At 45.9% G+C, this 18,124-nt stretch overlaps 27 non-coding genes across 27 annotated transcripts; all 27 read right to left on the bottom strand.

Moving 5' to 3' along the window:
• Positions 1-619: 619 nt before the first annotated feature.
• On the bottom strand, positions 620-693 carry TRNAI-AAU (transfer RNA isoleucine (anticodon AAU)). Its single transcript has one exon. It is a non-coding gene; the product is annotated as a tRNA-Ile (tRNA).
• Positions 694-891: 198 nt separating this feature from the next.
• TRNAD-GUC (transfer RNA aspartic acid (anticodon GUC)) lies at positions 892-963 on the bottom strand. Its single transcript has one exon. It is a non-coding gene; the product is annotated as a tRNA-Asp (tRNA).
• A 711-nt stretch (positions 964-1,674) lies between these two features.
• On the bottom strand, positions 1,675-1,748 carry TRNAI-AAU (transfer RNA isoleucine (anticodon AAU)). Its single transcript has one exon. It is a non-coding gene; the product is annotated as a tRNA-Ile (tRNA).
• A 992-nt stretch (positions 1,749-2,740) lies between these two features.
• Positions 2,741-2,814, bottom strand: TRNAI-AAU (transfer RNA isoleucine (anticodon AAU)). Its single transcript has one exon. It is a non-coding gene; the product is annotated as a tRNA-Ile (tRNA).
• Positions 2,815-3,806: 992 nt separating this feature from the next.
• Positions 3,807-3,880, bottom strand: TRNAI-AAU (transfer RNA isoleucine (anticodon AAU)). Its single transcript has one exon. It is a non-coding gene; the product is annotated as a tRNA-Ile (tRNA).
• Positions 3,881-4,872: 992 nt separating this feature from the next.
• Positions 4,873-4,946, bottom strand: TRNAI-AAU (transfer RNA isoleucine (anticodon AAU)). The gene has a single exon. It is a non-coding gene; the product is annotated as a tRNA-Ile (tRNA).
• Positions 4,947-5,155: 209 nt separating this feature from the next.
• On the bottom strand, positions 5,156-5,227 carry TRNAD-GUC (transfer RNA aspartic acid (anticodon GUC)). Its single transcript has one exon. It is a non-coding gene; the product is annotated as a tRNA-Asp (tRNA).
• Positions 5,228-5,938: 711 nt separating this feature from the next.
• Positions 5,939-6,012, bottom strand: TRNAI-AAU (transfer RNA isoleucine (anticodon AAU)). Its single transcript has one exon. It is a non-coding gene; the product is annotated as a tRNA-Ile (tRNA).
• A 991-nt stretch (positions 6,013-7,003) lies between these two features.
• On the bottom strand, positions 7,004-7,077 carry TRNAI-AAU (transfer RNA isoleucine (anticodon AAU)). The gene has a single exon. It is a non-coding gene; the product is annotated as a tRNA-Ile (tRNA).
• Positions 7,078-7,286: 209 nt separating this feature from the next.
• On the bottom strand, positions 7,287-7,358 carry TRNAD-GUC (transfer RNA aspartic acid (anticodon GUC)). The gene has a single exon. It is a non-coding gene; the product is annotated as a tRNA-Asp (tRNA).
• A 711-nt stretch (positions 7,359-8,069) lies between these two features.
• On the bottom strand, positions 8,070-8,143 carry TRNAI-AAU (transfer RNA isoleucine (anticodon AAU)). The gene has a single exon. It is a non-coding gene; the product is annotated as a tRNA-Ile (tRNA).
• A 209-nt stretch (positions 8,144-8,352) lies between these two features.
• On the bottom strand, positions 8,353-8,424 carry TRNAD-GUC (transfer RNA aspartic acid (anticodon GUC)). The gene has a single exon. It is a non-coding gene; the product is annotated as a tRNA-Asp (tRNA).
• A 711-nt stretch (positions 8,425-9,135) lies between these two features.
• Positions 9,136-9,209, bottom strand: TRNAI-AAU (transfer RNA isoleucine (anticodon AAU)). Its single transcript has one exon. It is a non-coding gene; the product is annotated as a tRNA-Ile (tRNA).
• A 209-nt stretch (positions 9,210-9,418) lies between these two features.
• Positions 9,419-9,490, bottom strand: TRNAD-GUC (transfer RNA aspartic acid (anticodon GUC)). Its single transcript has one exon. It is a non-coding gene; the product is annotated as a tRNA-Asp (tRNA).
• Positions 9,491-10,201: 711 nt separating this feature from the next.
• Positions 10,202-10,275, bottom strand: TRNAI-AAU (transfer RNA isoleucine (anticodon AAU)). Its single transcript has one exon. It is a non-coding gene; the product is annotated as a tRNA-Ile (tRNA).
• Positions 10,276-11,269: 994 nt separating this feature from the next.
• Positions 11,270-11,343, bottom strand: TRNAI-AAU (transfer RNA isoleucine (anticodon AAU)). The gene has a single exon. It is a non-coding gene; the product is annotated as a tRNA-Ile (tRNA).
• Positions 11,344-11,552: 209 nt separating this feature from the next.
• On the bottom strand, positions 11,553-11,624 carry TRNAD-GUC (transfer RNA aspartic acid (anticodon GUC)). Its single transcript has one exon. It is a non-coding gene; the product is annotated as a tRNA-Asp (tRNA).
• A 711-nt stretch (positions 11,625-12,335) lies between these two features.
• Positions 12,336-12,409, bottom strand: TRNAI-AAU (transfer RNA isoleucine (anticodon AAU)). The gene has a single exon. It is a non-coding gene; the product is annotated as a tRNA-Ile (tRNA).
• Positions 12,410-12,618: 209 nt separating this feature from the next.
• On the bottom strand, positions 12,619-12,690 carry TRNAD-GUC (transfer RNA aspartic acid (anticodon GUC)). The gene has a single exon. It is a non-coding gene; the product is annotated as a tRNA-Asp (tRNA).
• Positions 12,691-13,401: 711 nt separating this feature from the next.
• On the bottom strand, positions 13,402-13,475 carry TRNAI-AAU (transfer RNA isoleucine (anticodon AAU)). Its single transcript has one exon. It is a non-coding gene; the product is annotated as a tRNA-Ile (tRNA).
• A 992-nt stretch (positions 13,476-14,467) lies between these two features.
• TRNAI-AAU (transfer RNA isoleucine (anticodon AAU)) lies at positions 14,468-14,541 on the bottom strand. Its single transcript has one exon. It is a non-coding gene; the product is annotated as a tRNA-Ile (tRNA).
• A 991-nt stretch (positions 14,542-15,532) lies between these two features.
• On the bottom strand, positions 15,533-15,606 carry TRNAI-AAU (transfer RNA isoleucine (anticodon AAU)). Its single transcript has one exon. It is a non-coding gene; the product is annotated as a tRNA-Ile (tRNA).
• A 209-nt stretch (positions 15,607-15,815) lies between these two features.
• Positions 15,816-15,887, bottom strand: TRNAD-GUC (transfer RNA aspartic acid (anticodon GUC)). Its single transcript has one exon. It is a non-coding gene; the product is annotated as a tRNA-Asp (tRNA).
• A 711-nt stretch (positions 15,888-16,598) lies between these two features.
• Positions 16,599-16,672, bottom strand: TRNAI-AAU (transfer RNA isoleucine (anticodon AAU)). The gene has a single exon. It is a non-coding gene; the product is annotated as a tRNA-Ile (tRNA).
• A 209-nt stretch (positions 16,673-16,881) lies between these two features.
• Positions 16,882-16,953, bottom strand: TRNAD-GUC (transfer RNA aspartic acid (anticodon GUC)). The gene has a single exon. It is a non-coding gene; the product is annotated as a tRNA-Asp (tRNA).
• A 712-nt stretch (positions 16,954-17,665) lies between these two features.
• Positions 17,666-17,739, bottom strand: TRNAI-AAU (transfer RNA isoleucine (anticodon AAU)). Its single transcript has one exon. It is a non-coding gene; the product is annotated as a tRNA-Ile (tRNA).
• Positions 17,740-17,949: 210 nt separating this feature from the next.
• Positions 17,950-18,021, bottom strand: TRNAD-GUC (transfer RNA aspartic acid (anticodon GUC)). Its single transcript has one exon. It is a non-coding gene; the product is annotated as a tRNA-Asp (tRNA).
• Positions 18,022-18,124: the final 103 nt, after the last annotated feature.

Here is an 18,124-nt window from a genome sequence, read left to right as displayed (position 1 = left end):
TTTCGTTTGGGCACTTTCAGACAAGGGAGGTGAGACTGTGAAGAAAACTGCCATTTTTGGGAGAGAAAGAGCAGCCGCCCTAATGATGGCAAAGCTGTCTATAGTGTCTGGGAGCTTTTGTCAAACTCTTGCTCAGCTGACCTATAATGGCCTCATTCAGACAGCTGTATTTTCAGCACAGCATACTGACCCTAGCATGACCTAATATCAAGTCTAATAAGTTAAAGATTGCAGCAGCTACATTGATACATCACCAGAACCGCCGTCAGTGCATGGTTACGGAAACAGAACTTCCATCAGCATATGACTACATCAGCATACGAGTTCAACACAAGACCCATCATCAGTACATGAATACAGCACCAGAGCCACCATCAGCACATAAACACAGCACCAAGTTTAACACAGAGATCAATTGCAATGACTATACTATATGCTTGCTACAGGCTTTAAATAACACCACACCATAGGAACAGCTACTTCTCCAAATCAGTTAGGCATGCAATTCTACACAGAAAACACTATGAACAAAATGCGGAGTAAAAAGAAACAAGCTTCAGCATCTGCATCGACCCACCTGGGATGAAACGAGTGCACGGGACCTCTAAAAAGCTGTACTTGGCCCGTACGGGGATCGAACCCGCGACCTTGGCGTTATTAGCACCACGCTCTAACCAACTGAGCTAACCGGCCATGGGCGTGGCGTTTATCCCCTACGGAAAGAACTGGTAATAGGTATGAGCGCAATCATTCCGTTTTGGGGGGGATGGATTTATCACACATGTAGTGACTTTTGGTGACAATCAAACAATAAAATATCAAAAGCTCCTGAATATGAATTTTTTGCCATCTCGATCAGCTTCTCGTAGCAAATTCAAGAATATAAGAGGCCTCCCCGTCGGGGAATCGAACCCCGGTCTCCCGCGTGACAGGCGGGGATACTTACCACTATACTAACGAGGATTGGCTGTGTCGTCACCTCTGACATCACAGTCCGATAAAGTGCACACGTGGTATGTGACTGATCAGATGAACCACTGTTGGCCAGGCTCCTTTTTCGTTTGGGCACTTTCAGACAAGGGAGGTGAGACTGTGAAGAAAACTGCCATTTTTGGGAGAGAAAGAGCAGCCGCCCTAATGATGGCAAAGCTGTCTATAGTGTCTGGGAGCTTTTGTCAAACTCTTGCTCAGCTGACCTATAATGGCCTCATTCAGACAGCTGTATTTTCAGCACAGCATACTGACCCTAGCATGACCTAATATCAAGTCTAATAAGTTAAAGATTGCAGCAGCTACATTGATACATCACCAGAACCGCCGTCAGTGCATGGTTACGGAAACAGAACTTCCATCAGCATATGACTACATCAGCATACGAGTTCAACACAAGACCCATCATCAGTACATGAATACAGCACCAGAGCCACCATCAGCACATAAACACAGCACCAAGTTTAACACAGAGATCAATTGCAATGACTATACTATATGCTTGCTACAGGCTTTAAATAACACCACACCATAGGAACAGCTACTTCTCCAAATCAGTTAGGCATGCAATTCTACACAGAAAACACTATGAACAAAATGCGGAGTAAAAAGAAACAAGCTTCAGCATCTGCATCGACCCACCTGGGATGAAACGAGTGCACGGGACCTCTAAAAAGCTGTACTTGGCCCGTACGGGGATCGAACCCGCGACCTTGGCGTTATTAGCACCACGCTCTAACCAACTGAGCTAACCGGCCATGGGCGTGGCGTTTATCCCCTACGGAAAGAACTGGTAATAGGTATGAGCGCAATCATTCCGTTTTGGGGGGGATGGATTTATCACACATGTAGTGACTTTTGGTGGCAGTAAAGTGACAATCAAACAATAAAATATCAAAAGCTCCTGAATATGAATTTTTTGCCATCTCGATCAGCTTCTCGTAGCAAATTCAAGAATATAAGAGGCCTCCCCATCGGGGAATCGAACCCCGGTCTCCCGCGTGACAGGCGGGGATACTTACCACTATACTAACGAGGATTGGCTGTGTCGTCACCTCTGACATCACAGTCCGATAAAGTGCACACGTGGTATGTGACTGATCAGATGAACCACTGTTGGCCAGGCTCCTTTTTCGTTTGGGCACTTTCAGACAAGGGAGGTGAGACTGTGAAGAAAACTGCCATTTTTGGGAGAGAAAGAGCAGCCGCCCTAATGATGGCAAAGCTGTCTATAGTGTCTGGGAGCTTTTGTCAAACTCTTGCTCAGCTGACCTATAATGGCCTCATTCAGACAGCTGTATTTTCAGCACAGCATACTGACCCTAGCATGACCTAATATCAAGTCTAATAAGTTAAAGATTGCAGCAGCTACATTGATACATCACCAGAACCGCCGTCAGTGCATGGTTACGGAAACAGAACTTCCATCAGCATATGACTACATCAGCATACGAGTTCAACACAAGACCCATCATCAGTACATGAATACAGCACCAGAGCCACCATCAGCACATAAACACAGCACCAAGTTTAACACAGAGATCAATTGCAATGACTATACTATATGCTTGCTACAGGCTTTAAATAACACCACACCATAGGAACAGCTACTTCTCCAAATCAGTTAGGCATGCAATTCTACACAGAAAACACTATGAACAAAATGCGGAGTAAAAAGAAACAAGCTTCAGCATCTGCATCGACCCACCTGGGATGAAACGAGTGCACGGGACCTCTAAAAAGCTGTACTTGGCCCGTACGGGGATCGAACCCGCGACCTTGGCGTTATTAGCACCACGCTCTAACCAACTGAGCTAACCGGCCATGGGCGTGGCGTTTATCCCCTACGGAAAGAACTGGTAATAGGTATGAGCGCAATCATTCCGTTTTGGGGGGGATGGATTTATCACACATGTAGTGACTTTTGGTGGCAGTAAAGTGACAATCAAACAATAAAATATCAAAAGCTCCTGAATATGAATTTTTTGCCATCTCGATCAGCTTCTCGTAGCAAATTCAAGAATATAAGAGGCCTCCCCGTCGGGGAATCGAACCCCGGTCTCCCGCGTGACAGGTGGGGATACTTACCACTATACTAACGAGGATTGGCTGTGTCGTCACCTCTGACATCACAGTCCGATAAAGTGCACACGTGGTATGTGACTGATCAGATGAACCACTGTTGGCCAGGCTCCTTTTTCGTTTGGGCACTTTCAGACAAGGGAGGTGAGACTGTGAAGAAAACTGCCATTTTTGGGAGAGAAAGAGCAGCCGCCCTAATGATGGCAAAGCTGTCTATAGTGTCTGGGAGCTTTTGTCAAACTCTTGCTCAGCTGACCTATAATGGCCTCATTCAGACAGCTGTATTTTCAGCACAGCATACTGACCCTAGCATGACCTAATATCAAGTCTAATAAGTTAAAGATTGCAGCAGCTACATTGATACATCACCAGAACCGCCGTCAGTGCATGGTTACGGAAACAGAACTTCCATCAGCATATGACTACATCAGCATACGAGTTCAACACAAGACCCATCATCAGTACATGAATACAGCACCAGAGCCACCATCAGCACATAAACACAGCACCAAGTTTAACACAGAGATCAATTGCAATGACTATACTATATGCTTGCTACAGGCTTTAAATAACACCACACCATAGGAACAGCTACTTCTCCAAATCAGTTAGGCATGCAATTCTACACAGAAAACACTATGAACAAAATGCGGAGTAAAAAGAAACAAGCTTCAGCATCTGCATCGACCCACCTGGGATGAAACGAGTGCACGGGACCTCTAAAAAGCTGTACTTGGCCCGTACGGGGATCGAACCCGCGACCTTGGCGTTATTAGCACCACGCTCTAACCAACTGAGCTAACCGGCCATGGGCGTGGCGTTTATCCCCTACGGAAAGAACTGGTAATAGGTATGAGCGCAATCATTCCGTTTTGGGGGGGATGGATTTATCACACATGTAGTGACTTTTGGTGGCAGTAAAGTGACAATCAAACAATAAAATATCAAAAGCTCCTGAATATGAATTTTTTGCCATCTCGATCAGCTTCTCGTAGCAAATTCAAGAATATAAGAGGCCTCCCCGTCGGGGAATCGAGCCCCGGTCTCCCGCGTGACAGGCGGGGATACTTACCACTATACTAACGAGGATTGGCTGTGTCGTCACCTCTGACATCACAGTCCGATAAAGTGCACACGTGGTATGTGACTGATCAGATGAACCACTGTTGGCCAGGCTCCTTTTTCGTTTGGGCACTTTCAGACAAGGGAGGTGAGACTGTGAAGAAAACTGCCATTTTTGGGAGAGAAAGAGCAGCCGCCCTAATGATGGCAAAGCTGTCTATAGTGTCTGGGAGCTTTTGTCAAACTCTTGCTCAGCTGACCTATAATGGCCTCATTCAGACAGCTGTATTTTCAGCACAGCATACTGACCCTAGCATGACCTAATATCAAGTCTAATAAGTTAAAGATTGCAGCAGCTACATTGATACATCACCAGAACCGCCGTCAGTGCATGGTTACGGAAACAGAACTTCCATCAGCATATGACTACATCAGCATACGAGTTCAACACAAGACCCATCATCAGTACATGAATACAGCACCAGAGCCACCATCAGCACATAAACACAGCACCAAGTTTAACACAGAGATCAATTGCAATGACTATACTATATGCTTGCTACAGGCTTTAAATAACACCACACCATAGGAACAGCTACTTCTCCAAATCAGTTAGGCATGCAATTCTACACAGAAAACACTATGAACAAAATGCGGAGTAAAAAGAAACAAGCTTCAGCATCTGCATCGACCCACCTGGGATGAAACGAGTGCACGGGACCTCTAAAAAGCTGTACTTGGCCCGTACGGGGATCGAACCCGCGACCTTGGCGTTATTAGCACCACGCTCTAACCAACTGAGCTAACCGGCCATGGGCGTGGCGTTTATCCCCTACGGAAAGAACTGGTAATAGGTATGAGCGCAATCATTCCGTTTTGGGGGGGATGGATTTATCACACATGTAGTGACTTTTGGTGGCAGTAAAGTGACAATCAAACAATAAAATATCAAAAGCTCCTGAATATGAATTTTTTGCCATCTCGATCAGCTTCTCGTAGCAAATTCAAGAATATAAGAGGCCTCCCCGTCGGGGAATCGAACCCCGGTCTCCCGCGTGACAGGCGGGGATACTTACCACTATACTAACGAGGATTGGCTGTGTCGTCACCTCTGACATCACAGTCCGATAAAGTGCACACGTGGTATGTGACTGATCAGATGAACCACTGTTGGCCAGGCTCCTTTTTCGTTTGGGCACTTTCAGACAAGGGAGGTGAGACTGTGAAGAAAACTGCCATTTTTGGGAGAGAAAGAGCAGCCGCCCTAATGATGGCAAAGCTGTCTATAGTGTCTGGGAGCTTTTGTCAAACTCTTGCTCAGCTGACCTATAATGGCCTCATTCAGACAGCTGTATTTTCAGCACAGCATACTGACCCTAGCATGACCTAATATCAAGTCTAATAAGTTAAAGATTGCAGCAGCTACATTGATACATCACCAGAACCGCCGTCAGTGCATGGTTACGGAAACAGAACTTCCATCAGCATATGACTACATCAGCATACGAGTTCAACACAAGACCCATCATCAGTACATGAATACAGCACCAGAGCCACCATCAGCACATAAACACAGCACCAAGTTTAACACAGAGATCAATTGCAATGACTATACTATATGCTTGCTACAGGCTTTAAATAACACCACACCATAGGAACAGCTACTTCTCCAAATCAGTTAGGCATGCAATTCTACACAGAAAACACTATGAACAAAATGCGGAGTAAAAAGAAACAAGCTTCAGCATCTGCATCGACCCACCTGGGATGAAACGAGTGCACGGGACCTCTAAAAAGCTGTACTTGGCCCGTACGGGGATCGAACCCGCGACCTTGGCGTTATTAGCACCACGCTCTAACCAACTGAGCTAACCGGCCATGGGCGTGGCGTTTATCCCCTACGGAAAGAACTGGTAATAGGTATGAGCGCAATCATTCCGTTTTGGGGGGGATGGATTTATCACACATGTAGTGACTTTTGGTGGCAGTAAAGTGACAATCAAACAATAAAATATCAAAAGCTCCTGAATATGAATTTTTTGCCATCTCGATCAGCTTCTCGTAGCAAATTCAAGAATATAAGAGGCCTCCCCGTCGGGGAATCGAGCCCCGGTCTCCCGCGTGACAGGCGGGGATACTTACCACTATACTAACGAGGATTGGCTGTGTCGTCACCTCTGACATCACAGTCCGATAAAGTGCACACGTGGTATGTGACTGATCAGATGAACCACTGTTGGCCAGGCTCCTTTTTCGTTTGGGCACTTTCAGACAAGGGAGGTGAGACTGTGAAGAAACTGCCATTTTTGGGAGAGAAAGAGCAGCCGCCCTAATGATGGCAAAGCTGTCTATAGTGTCTGGGAGCTTTTGTCAAACTCTTGCTCAGCTGACCTATAATGGCCTCATTCAGACAGCTGTATTTTCAGCACAGCATACTGACCCTAGCATGACCTAATATCAAGTCTAATAAGTTAAAGATTGCAGCAGCTACATTGATACATCACCAGAACCGCCGTCAGTGCATGGTTACGGAAACAGAACTTCCATCAGCATATGACTACATCAGCATACGAGTTCAACACAAGACCCATCATCAGTACATGAATACAGCACCAGAGCCACCATCAGCACATAAACACAGCACCAAGTTTAACACAGAGATCAATTGCAATGACTATACTATATGCTTGCTACAGGCTTTAAATAACACCACACCATAGGAACAGCTACTTCTCAAATCAGTTTAGGCATGCAATTCTACACAGAAAACACTATGAACAAAATGCGGAGTAAAAAGAAACAAGCTTCAGCATCTGCATCGACCCACCTGGGATGAAACGAGTGCACGGGACCTCTAAAAAGCTGTACTTGGCCCGTACGGGGATCGAACCCGCGACCTTGGCGTTATTAGCACCACGCTCTAACCAACTGAGCTAACCGGCCATGGGCGTGGCGTTTATCCCCTACGGAAAGAACTGGTAATAGGTATGAGCGCAATCATTCCGTTTTGGGGGGGATGGATTTATCACACATGTAGTGACTTTTGGTGGCAGTAAAGTGACAATCAAACAATAAAATATCAAAAGCTCCTGAATATGAATTTTTTGCCATCTCGATCAGCTTCTCGTAGCAAATTCAAGAATATAAGAGGCCTCCCCGTCGGGGAATCGAACCCCGGTCTCCCGCGTGACAGGCGGGGATACTTACCACTATACTAACGAGGATTGGCTGTGTCGTCACCTCTGACATCACAGTCCGATAAAGTGCACACGTGGTATGTGACTGATCAGATGAACCACTGTTGGCCAGGCTCCTTTTTCGTTTGGGCACTTTCAGACAAGGGAGGTGAGACTGTGAAGAAAACTGCCATTTTTGGGAGAGAAAGAGCAGCCGCCCTAATGATGGCAAAGCTGTCTATAGTGTCTGGGAGCTTTTGTCAAACTCTTGCTCAGCTGACCTATAATGGCCTCATTCAGACAGCTGTATTTTCAGCACAGCATACTGACCCTAGCATGACCTAATATCAAGTCTAATAAGTTAAAGATTGCAGCAGCTACATTGATACATCACCAGAACCGCCGTCAGTGCATGGTTACGGAAACAGAACTTCCATCAGCATATGACTACATCAGCATACGAGTTCAACACAAGACCCATCATCAGTACATGAATACAGCACCAGAGCCACCATCAGCACATAAACACAGCACCAAGTTTAACACAGAGATCAATTGCAATGACTATACTATATGCTTGCTACAGGCTTTAAATAACACCACACCATAGGAACAGCTACTTCTCCAAATCAGTTAGGCATGCAATTCTACACAGAAAACACTATGAACAAAATGCGGAGTAAAAAGAAACAAGCTTCAGCATCTGCATCGACCCACCTGGGATGAAACGAGTGCACGGGACCTCTAAAAAGCTGTACTTGGCCCGTACGGGGATCGAACCCGCGACCTTGGCGTTATTAGCACCACGCTCTAACCAACTGAGCTAACCGGCCATGGGCGTGGCGTTTATCCCCTACGGAAAGAACTGGTAATAGGTATGAGCGCAATCATTCCGTTTTGGGGGGGATGGATTTATCACACATGTAGTGACTTTTGGTGGCAGTAAAGTGACAATCAAACAATAAAATATCAAAAGCTCCTGAATATGAATTTTTTGCCATCTCGATCAGCTTCTCGTAGCAAATTCAAGAATATAAGAGGCCTCCCCGTCGGGGAATCGAACCCCGGTCTCCCGCGTGACAGGCGGGGATACTTACCACTATACTAACGAGGATTGGCTGTGTCGTCACCTCTGACATCACAGTCCGATAAAGTGCACACGTGGTATGTGACTGATCAGATGAACCACTGTTGGCCAGGCTCCTTTTTCGTTTGGGCACTTTCAGACAAGGGAGGTGAGACTGTGAAGAAAACTGCCATTTTTGGGAGAGAAAGAGCAGCCGCCCTAATGATGGCAAAGCTGTCTATAGTGTCTGGGAGCTTTTGTCAAACTCTTGCTCAGCTGACCTATAATGGCCTCATTCAGACAGCTGTATTTTCAGCACAGCATACTGACCCTAGCATGACCTAATATCAAGTCTAATAAGTTAAAGATTGCAGCAGCTACATTGATACATCACCAGAACCGCCGTCAGTGCATGGTTACGGAAACAGAACTTCCATCAGCATATGACTACATCAGCATACGAGTTCAACACAAGACCCATCATCAGTACATGAATACAGCACCAGAGCCACCATCAGCACATAAACACAGCACCAAGTTTAACACAGAGATCAATTGCAATGACTATACTATATGCTTGCTACAGGCTTTAAATAACACCACACCATAGGAACAGCTACTTCTCCAAATCAGTTAGGCATGCAATTCTACACAGAAAACACTATGAACAAAATGCGGAGTAAAAAGAAACAAGCTTCAGCATCTGCATCGACCCACCTGGGATGAAACGAGTGCACGGGACCTCTAAAAAGCTGTACTTGGCCCGTACGGGGATCGAACCCGCGACCTTGGCGTTATTAGCACCACGCTCTAACCAACTGAGCTAACCGGCCATGGGCGTGGCGTTTATCCCCTACGGAAAGAACTGGTAATAGGTATGAGCGCAATCATTCCGTTTTGGGGGGGATGGATTTATCACACATGTAGTGACTTTTGGTGGCAGTAAAGTGACAATCAAACAATAAAATATCAAAAGCTCCTGAATATGAATTTTTTGCCATCTCGATCAGCTTCTCGTAGCAAATTCAAGAATATAAGAGGCCTCCCCGTCGGGGAATCGAACCCCGGTCTCCCGCGTGACAGGCGGGGATACTTACCACTATACTAACGAGGATTGGCTGTGTCGTCACCTCTGACATCACAGTCCGATAAAGTGCACACGTGGTATGTGACTGATCAGATGAACCACTGTTGGCCAGGCTCCTTTTTCGTTTGGGCACTTTCAGACAAGGGAGGTGAGACTGTGAAGAAAACTGCCATTTTTGGGAGAGAAAGAGCAGCCGCCCTAATGATGGCAAAGCTGTCTATAGTGTCTGGGAGCTTTTGTCAAACTCTTGCTCAGCTGACCTATAATGGCCTCATTCAGACAGCTGTATTTTCAGCACAGCATACTGACCCTAGCATGACCTAATATCAAGTCTAATAAGTTAAAGATTGCAGCAGCTACATTGATACATCACCAGAACCGCCGTCAGTGCATGGTTACGGAAACAGAACTTCCATCAGCATATGACTACATCAGCATACGAGTTCAACACAAGACCCATCATCAGTACATGAATACAGCACCAGAGCCACCATCAGCACATAAACACAGCACCAAGTTTAACACAGAGATCAATTGCAATGACTATACTATATGCTTGCTACAGGCTTTAAATAACACCACACCATAGGAACAGCTACTTCTCCAAATCAGTTAGGCATGCAATTCTACACAGAAAACACTATGAACAAAATGCGGAGTAAAAAGAAACAAGCTTCAGCATCTGCATCGACCCACCTGGGATGAAACGAGTGCACGGGACCTCTAAAAAGCTGTACTTGGCCCGTACGGGGATCGAACCCGCGACCTTGGCGTTATTAGCACCACGCTCTAACCAACTGAGCTAACCGGCCATGGGCGTGGCGTTTATCCCCTACGGAAAGAACTGGTAATAGGTATGAGCGCAATCATTCCGTTTTGGGGGGGATGGATTTATCACACATGTAGTGACTTTTGGTGGCAGTAAAGTGACAATCAAACAATAAAATATCAAAAGCTCCTGAATATGAATTTTTTGCCATCTCGATCAGCTTCTCGTAGCAAATTCAAGAATATAAGAGGCCTCCCCATCGGGGAATCGAACCCCGGTCTCCCGCGTGACAGGCGGGGATACTTACCACTATACTAACGAGGATTGGCTGTGTCGTCACCTCTGACATCACAGTCCGATAAAGTGCACACGTGGTATGTGACTGATCAGATGAACCACTGTTGGCCAGGCTCCTTTTTCGTTTGGGCACTTTCAGACAAGGGAGGTGAGACTGTGAAGAAAACTGCCATTTTTGGGAGAGAAAGAGCAGCCGCCCTAATGATGGCAAAGCTGTCTATAGTGTCTGGGAGCTTTTGTCAAACTCTTGCTCAGCTGACCTATAATGGCCTCATTCAGACAGCTGTATTTTCAGCACAGCATACTGACCCTAGCATGACCTAATATCAAGTCTAATAAGTTAAAGATTGCAGCAGCTACATTGATACATCACCAGAACCGCCGTCAGTGCATGGTTACGGAAACAGAACTTCCATCAGCATATGACTACATCAGCATACGAGTTCAACACAAGACCCATCATCAGTACATGAATACAGCACCAGAGCCACCATCAGCACATAAACACAGCACCAAGTTTAACACAGAGATCAATTGCAATGACTATATACTATATGCTTGCTACAGGCTTTAAATAACACCACACCATAGGAACAGCTACTTCTCCAAATCAGTTAGGCATGCAATTCTACACAGAAAACACTATGAACAAAATGCGGAGTAAAAAGAAACAAGCTTCAGCATCTGCATCGACCCACCTGGGATGAAACGAGTGCACGGGACCTCTAAAAAGCTGTACTTGGCCCGTACGGGGATCGAACCCGCGACCTTGGCGTTATTAGCACCACGCTCTAACCAACTGAGCTAACCGGCCATGGGCGTGGCGTTTATCCCCTACGGAAAGAACTGGTAATAGGTATGAGCGCAATCATTCCGTTTTGGGGGGGATGGATTTATCACACATGTAGTGACTTTTGGTGGCAGTAAAGTGACAATCAAACAATAAAATATCAAAAGCTCCTGAATATGAATTTTTTGCCATCTCGATCAGCTTCTCGTAGCAAATTCAAGAATATAAGAGGCCTCCCCGTCGGGGAATCGAACCCCGGTCTCCCGCGTGACAGGCGGGGATACTTACCACTATACTAACGAGGATTGGCTGTGTCGTCACCTCTGACATCACAGTCCGATAAAGTGCACACGTGGTATGTGACTGATCAGATGAACCACTGTTGGCCAGGCTCCTTTTTCGTTTGGGCACTTTCAGACAAGGGAGGTGAGACTGTGAAGAAAACTGCCATTTTTGGGAGAGAAAGAGCAGCCGCCCTAATGATGGCAAAGCTGTCTATAGTGTCTGGGAGCTTTTGTCAAACTCTTGCTCAGCTGACCTATAATGGCCTCATTCAGACAGCTGTATTTTCAGCACAGCATACTGACCCTAGCATGACCTAATATCAAGTCTAATAAGTTAAAGATTGCAGCAGCTACATTGATACATCACCAGAACCGCCGTCAGTGCATGGTTACGGAAACAGAACTTCCATCAGCATATGACTACATCAGCATACGAGTTCAACACAAGACCCATCATCAGTACATGAATACAGCACCAGAGCCACCATCAGCACATAAACACAGCACCAAGTTTAACACAGAGATCAATTGCAATGACTATACTATATGCTTGCTACAGGCTTTAAATAACACCACACCATAGGAACAGCTACTTCTCCAAATCAGTTAGGCATGCAATTCTACACAGAAAACACTATGAACAAAATGCGGAGTAAAAAGAAACAAGCTTCAGCATCTGCATCGACCCACCTGGGATGAAACGAGTGCACGGGACCTCTAAAAAGCTGTACTTGGCCCGTACGGGGATCGAACCCGCGACCTTGGCGTTATTAGCACCACGCTCTAACCAACTGAGCTAACCGGCCATGGGCGTGGCGTTTATCCCCTACGGAAAGAACTGGTAATAGGTATGAGCGCAATCATTCCGTTTTGGGGGGGATGGATTTATCACACATGTAGTGACTTTTGGTGGCAGTAAAGTGACAATCAAACAATAAAATATCAAAAGCTCCTGAATATGAATTTTTTGCCATCTCGATCAGCTTCTCGTAGCAAATTCAAGAATATAAGAGGCCTCCCCGTCGGGGAATCGAACCCCGGTCTCCCGCGTGACAGGCGGGGATACTTACCACTATACTAACGAGGATTGGCTGTGTCGTCACCTCTGACATCACAGTCCGATAAAGTGCACACGTGGTATGTGACTGATCAGATGAACCACTGTTGGCCAGGCTCCTTTTTCGTTTGGGCACTTTCAGACAAGGGAGGTGAGACTGTGAAGAAAACTGCCATTTTTGGGAGAGAAAGAGCAGCCGCCCTAATGATGGCAAAGCTGTCTATAGTGTCTGGGAGCTTTTGTCAAACTCTTGCTCAGCTGACCTATAATGGCCTCATTCAGACAGCTGTATTTTCAGCACAGCATACTGACCCTAGCATGACCTAATATCAAGTCTAATAAGTTAAAGATTGCAGCAGCTACATTGATACATCACCAGAACCGCCGTCAGTGCATGGTTACGGAAACAGAACTTCCATCAGCATATGACTACATCAGCATACGAGTTCAACACAAGACCCATCATCAGTACATGAATACAGCACCAGAGCCACCATCAGCACATAAACACAGCACCAAGTTTAACACAGAGATCAATTGCAATGACTATACTATATGCTTGCTACAGGCTTTAAATAACACCACACCATAGGAACAGCTACTTCTCCAAATCAGTTAGGCATGCAATTCTACACAGAAAACACTATGAACAAAATGCGGAGTAAAAAGAAACAAGCTTCAGCATCTGCATCGACCCACCTGGGATGAAACGAGTGCACGGGACCTCTAAAAAGCTGTACTTGGCCCGTACGGGGATCGAACCCGCGACCTTGGCGTTATTAGCACCACGCTCTAACCAACTGAGCTAACCGGCCATGGGCGTGGCGTTTATCCCCTACGGAAAGAACTGGTAATAGGTATGAGCGCAATCATTCCGTTTTGGGGGGGATGGATTTATCACACATGTAGTGACTTTTGGTGGCAGTAAAGTGACAATCAAACAATAAAATATCAAAAGCTCCTGAATATGAATTTTTTGCCATCTCGATCAGCTTCTCGTAGCAAATTCAAGAATATAAGAGGCCTCCCCGTCGGGGAATCGAACCCCGGTCTCCCGCGTGACAGGCGGGGATACTTACCACTATACTAATGAGGATTGGCTGTGTCGTCACCTCTGACATCACAGTCCGATATAGTGCACACGTGGTATGTGACTGATCAGATGAACCACTGTTGGCCAGGCTCCTTTTTCGTTTGGGCACTTTCAGACAAGGGAGGTGAGACTGTGAAGAAAACTGCCATTTTTGGGAGAGAAAGAGCAGCCGCCCTAATGATGGCAAAGCTGTCTATAGTGTCTGGGAGCTTTTGTCAAACTCTTGCTCAGCTGACCTATAATGGCCTCATTCAGACAGCTGTATTTTCAGCACAGCATACTGACCCTAGCATGACCTAATATCAAGTCTAATAAGTTAAAGATTGCAGCAGCTACATTGATACATCACCAGAACCGCCGTCAGTGCATGGTTACGGAAACAGAACTTCCATCAGCATATGACTACATCAGCATACGAGTTCAACACAAGACCCATCATCAGTACATGAATACAGCACCAGAGCCACCATCAGCACATAAACACAGCACCAAGTTTAACACAGAGATCAATTGCAATGACTATACTATATGCTTGCTACAGGCTTTAAATAACACCACACCATAGGAACAGCTACTTCTCCAAATCAGTTAGGCATGCAATTCTACACAGAAAACACTATGAACAAAATGCGGAGTAAAAAGAAACAAGCTTCAGCATCTGCATCGACCCACCTGGGATGAAACGAGTGCACGGGACCTCTAAAAAGCTGTACTTGGCCCGTACGGGGATCGAACCCGCGACCTTGGCGTTATTAGCACCACGCTCTAACCAACTGAGCTAACCGGCCATGGGCGTGGCGTTTATCCCCTACGGAAAGAACTGGTAATAGGTATGAGCGCAATCATTCCGTTTTGGGGGGGATGGATTTATCACACATGTAGTGACTTTTGGTGGCAGTAAAGTGACAATCAAACAATAAAATATCAAAAGCTCCTGAATATGAATTTTTTGCCATCTCGATCAGCTTCTCGTAGCAAATTCAAGAATATAAGAGGCCTCCCCGTCGGGAATCGAACCCCGGTCTCCCGCGTGACAGGCGGGGATACTTACCACTATACTAACGAGGATTGGCTGTGTCGTCACCTCTGACATCACAGTCCGATAAAGTGCACACGTGGTATGTGACTGATCAGATGAACCACTGTTGGCCAGGCTCCTTTTTCGTTTGGGCACTTTCAGACAAGGGAGGTGAGACTGTGAAGAAAACTGCCATTTTTGGGAGAGAAAGAGCAGCCGCCCTAATGATGGCAAAGCTGTCTATAGTGTCTGGGAGCTTTTGTCAAACTCTTGCTCAGCTGACCTATAATGGCCTCATTCAGACAGCTGTATTTTCAGCACAGCATACTGACCCTAGCATGACCTAATATCAAGTCTAATAAGTTAAAGATTGCAGCAGCTACATTGATACATCACCAGAACCGCCGTCAGTGCATGGTTACGGAAACAGAACTTCCATCAGCATATGACTACATCAGCATACGAGTTCAACACAAGACCCATCATCAGTACATGAATACAGCACCAGAGCCACCATCAGCACATAAACACAGCACCAAGTTTAACACAGAGATCAATTGCAATGACTATACTATATGCTTGCTACAGGCTTTAAATAACACCACACCATAGGAACAGCTACTTCTCCAAATCAGTTAGGCATGCAATTCTACACAGAAAACACTATGAACAAAATGCGGAGTAAAAAGAAACAAGCTTCAGCATCTGCATCGACCCACCTGGGATGAAACGAGTGCACGGGACCTCTAAAAAGCTGTACTTGGCCCGTACGGGGATCGAACCCGCGACCTTGGCGTTATTAGCACCACGCTCTAACCAACTGAGCTAACCGGCCATGGGCGTGGCGTTTATCCCCTACGGAAAGAACTGGTAATAGGTATGAGCGCAATCATTCCGTTTTGGGGGGGATGGATTTATCACACATGTAGTGACTTTTGGTGGCAGTAAAGTGACAATCAAACAATAAAATATCAAAAGCTCCTGAATATGAATTTTTTGCCATCTCGATCAGCTTCTCGTAGCAAATTCAAGAATATAAGAGGCCTCCCCGTCGGGGAATCGAACCCCGGTCTCCCGCGTGACAGGCGGGGATACTTACCACTATACTAACGAGGATTGGCTGTGTCGTCACCTCTGACATCACAGTCCGATAAAGTGCACACGTGGTATGTGACTGATCAGATGAACCACTGTTGGCCAGGCTCCTTTTTCGTTTGGGCACTTTCAGACAAGGGAGGTGAGACTGTGAAGAAAACTGCCATTTTTGGGAGAGAAAGAGCAGCCGCCCTAATGATGGCAAAGCTGTCTATAGTGTCTGGGAGCTTTTGTCAAACTCTTGCTCAGCTGACCTATAATGGCCTCATTCAGACAGCTGTATTTTCAGCACAGCATACTGACCCTAGCATGACCTAATATCAAGTCTAATAAGTTAAAGATTGCAGCAGCTACATTGATACATCACCAGAACCGCCGTCAGTGCATGGTTACGGAAACAGAACTTCCATCAGCATATGACTACATCAGCATACGAGTTCAACACAAGACCCATCATCAGTACATGAATACAGCACCAGAGCCACCATCAGCACATAAACACAGCACCAAGTTTAACACAGAGATCAATTGCAATGACTATACTATATGCTTGCTACAGGCTTTAAATAACACCACACCATAGGAACAGCTACTTCTCCAAATCAGTTAGGCATGCAATTCTACACAGAAAACACTATGAACAAAATGCGGAGTAAAAAGAAACAAGCTTCAGCATCTGCATCGACCCACCTGGGATGAAACGAGTGCACGGGACCTCTAAAAAGCTGTACTTGGCCCGTACGGGGATCGAACCCGCGACCTTGGCGTTATTAGCACCACGCTCTAACCAACTGAGCTAACCGGCCATGGGCGTGGCGTTTATCCCCTACGGAAAGAACTGGTAATAGGTATGAGCGCAATCATTCCGTTTTGGGGGGGATGGATTTATCACACATGTAGTGACTTTTGGTGGCAGTAAAGTGACAATCAAACAATAAAATATCAAAAGCTCCTGAATATGAATTTTTTGCCATCTCGATCAGCTTCTCGTAGCAAATTCAAGAATATAAGAGGCCTCCCCGTCGGGGAATCGAACCCCGGTCTCCCGCGTGACAGGCGGGGATACTTACCACTATACTAACGAGGATTGGCTGTGTCGTCACCTCTGACATCACAGTCCGATAAAGTGCACACGTGGTATGTGACTGATCAGATGAACCACTGTTGGCCAGGCTCCTTTTTCGTTTGGGCACTTTCAGACAAGGGAGGTGAGACTGTGAAGAAAACTGCCATTTTTGGGAGAGAAAGAGCAGCCGCCCTAATGATGGCAAAGCTGTCTATAGTGTCTGGGAGCTTTTGTCAAACTCTTGCTCAGCTGACCTATAATGGCCTCATTCAGACAGCTGTATTTTCAGCACAGCATACTGACCCTAGCATGACCTAATATCAAGTCTAATAAGTTAAAGATTGCAGCAGCTACATTGATACATCACCAGAACCGCCGTCAGTGCATGGTTACGGAAACAGAAACTTCCATCAGCATATGACTACATCAGCATACGAGTTCAACACAAGACCCATCATCAGTACATGAATACAGCACCAGAGCCACCATCAGCACATAAACACAGCACCAAGTTTAACACAGAGATCAATTGCAATGACTATACTATATGCTTGCTACAGGCTTTAAATAACACCACACCATAGGAACAGCTACTTCTCCAAATCAGTTAGGCATGCAATTCTACACAGAAAACACTATGAACAAAATGCGGAGTAAAAAGAAACAAGCTTCAGCATCTGCATCGACCCACCTGGGATGAAACGAGTGCACGGGACCTCTAAAAAGCTGTACTTGGCCCGTACGGGGATCGAACCCGCGACCTTGGCGTTATTAGCACCACGCTCTAACCAACTGAGCTAACCGGCCATGGGCGTGGCGTTTATCCCCTACGGAAAGAACTGGTAATAGGTATGAGCGCAATCATTCCGTTTTGGGGGGGATGGATTTATCACACATGTAGTGACTTTTGGTGGCAGTAAAGTGACAATCAAACAATAAAATATCAAAAGCTCCTGAATATGAATTTTTTGCCATCTCGATCAGCTTCTCGTAGCAAATTCAAGAATATAAGAGGGCCTCCCCGTCGGGGAATCGAACCCCGGTCTCCCGCGTGACAGGCGGGGATACTTACCACTATACTAACGAGGATTGGCTGTGTCGTCACCTCTGACATCACAGTCCGATATAGTGCACACGTGGTATGTGACTGATCAGATGAACCACTGTTGGCCAGGCTCCTTTTTCGTTTGGG

Source organism: Ranitomeya variabilis, unplaced genomic scaffold (genome assembly GCF_051348905.1).
Source record: "Ranitomeya variabilis isolate aRanVar5 unplaced genomic scaffold, aRanVar5.hap1 Scaffold_79, whole genome shotgun sequence".
Taxonomy (NCBI): Eukaryota; Metazoa; Chordata; class Amphibia; order Anura; family Dendrobatidae; genus Ranitomeya; species Ranitomeya variabilis.
The sequence above is the reverse complement of the archived record's forward strand: the minus strand, read 5'-3'. Positions and strand labels throughout refer to the sequence as shown.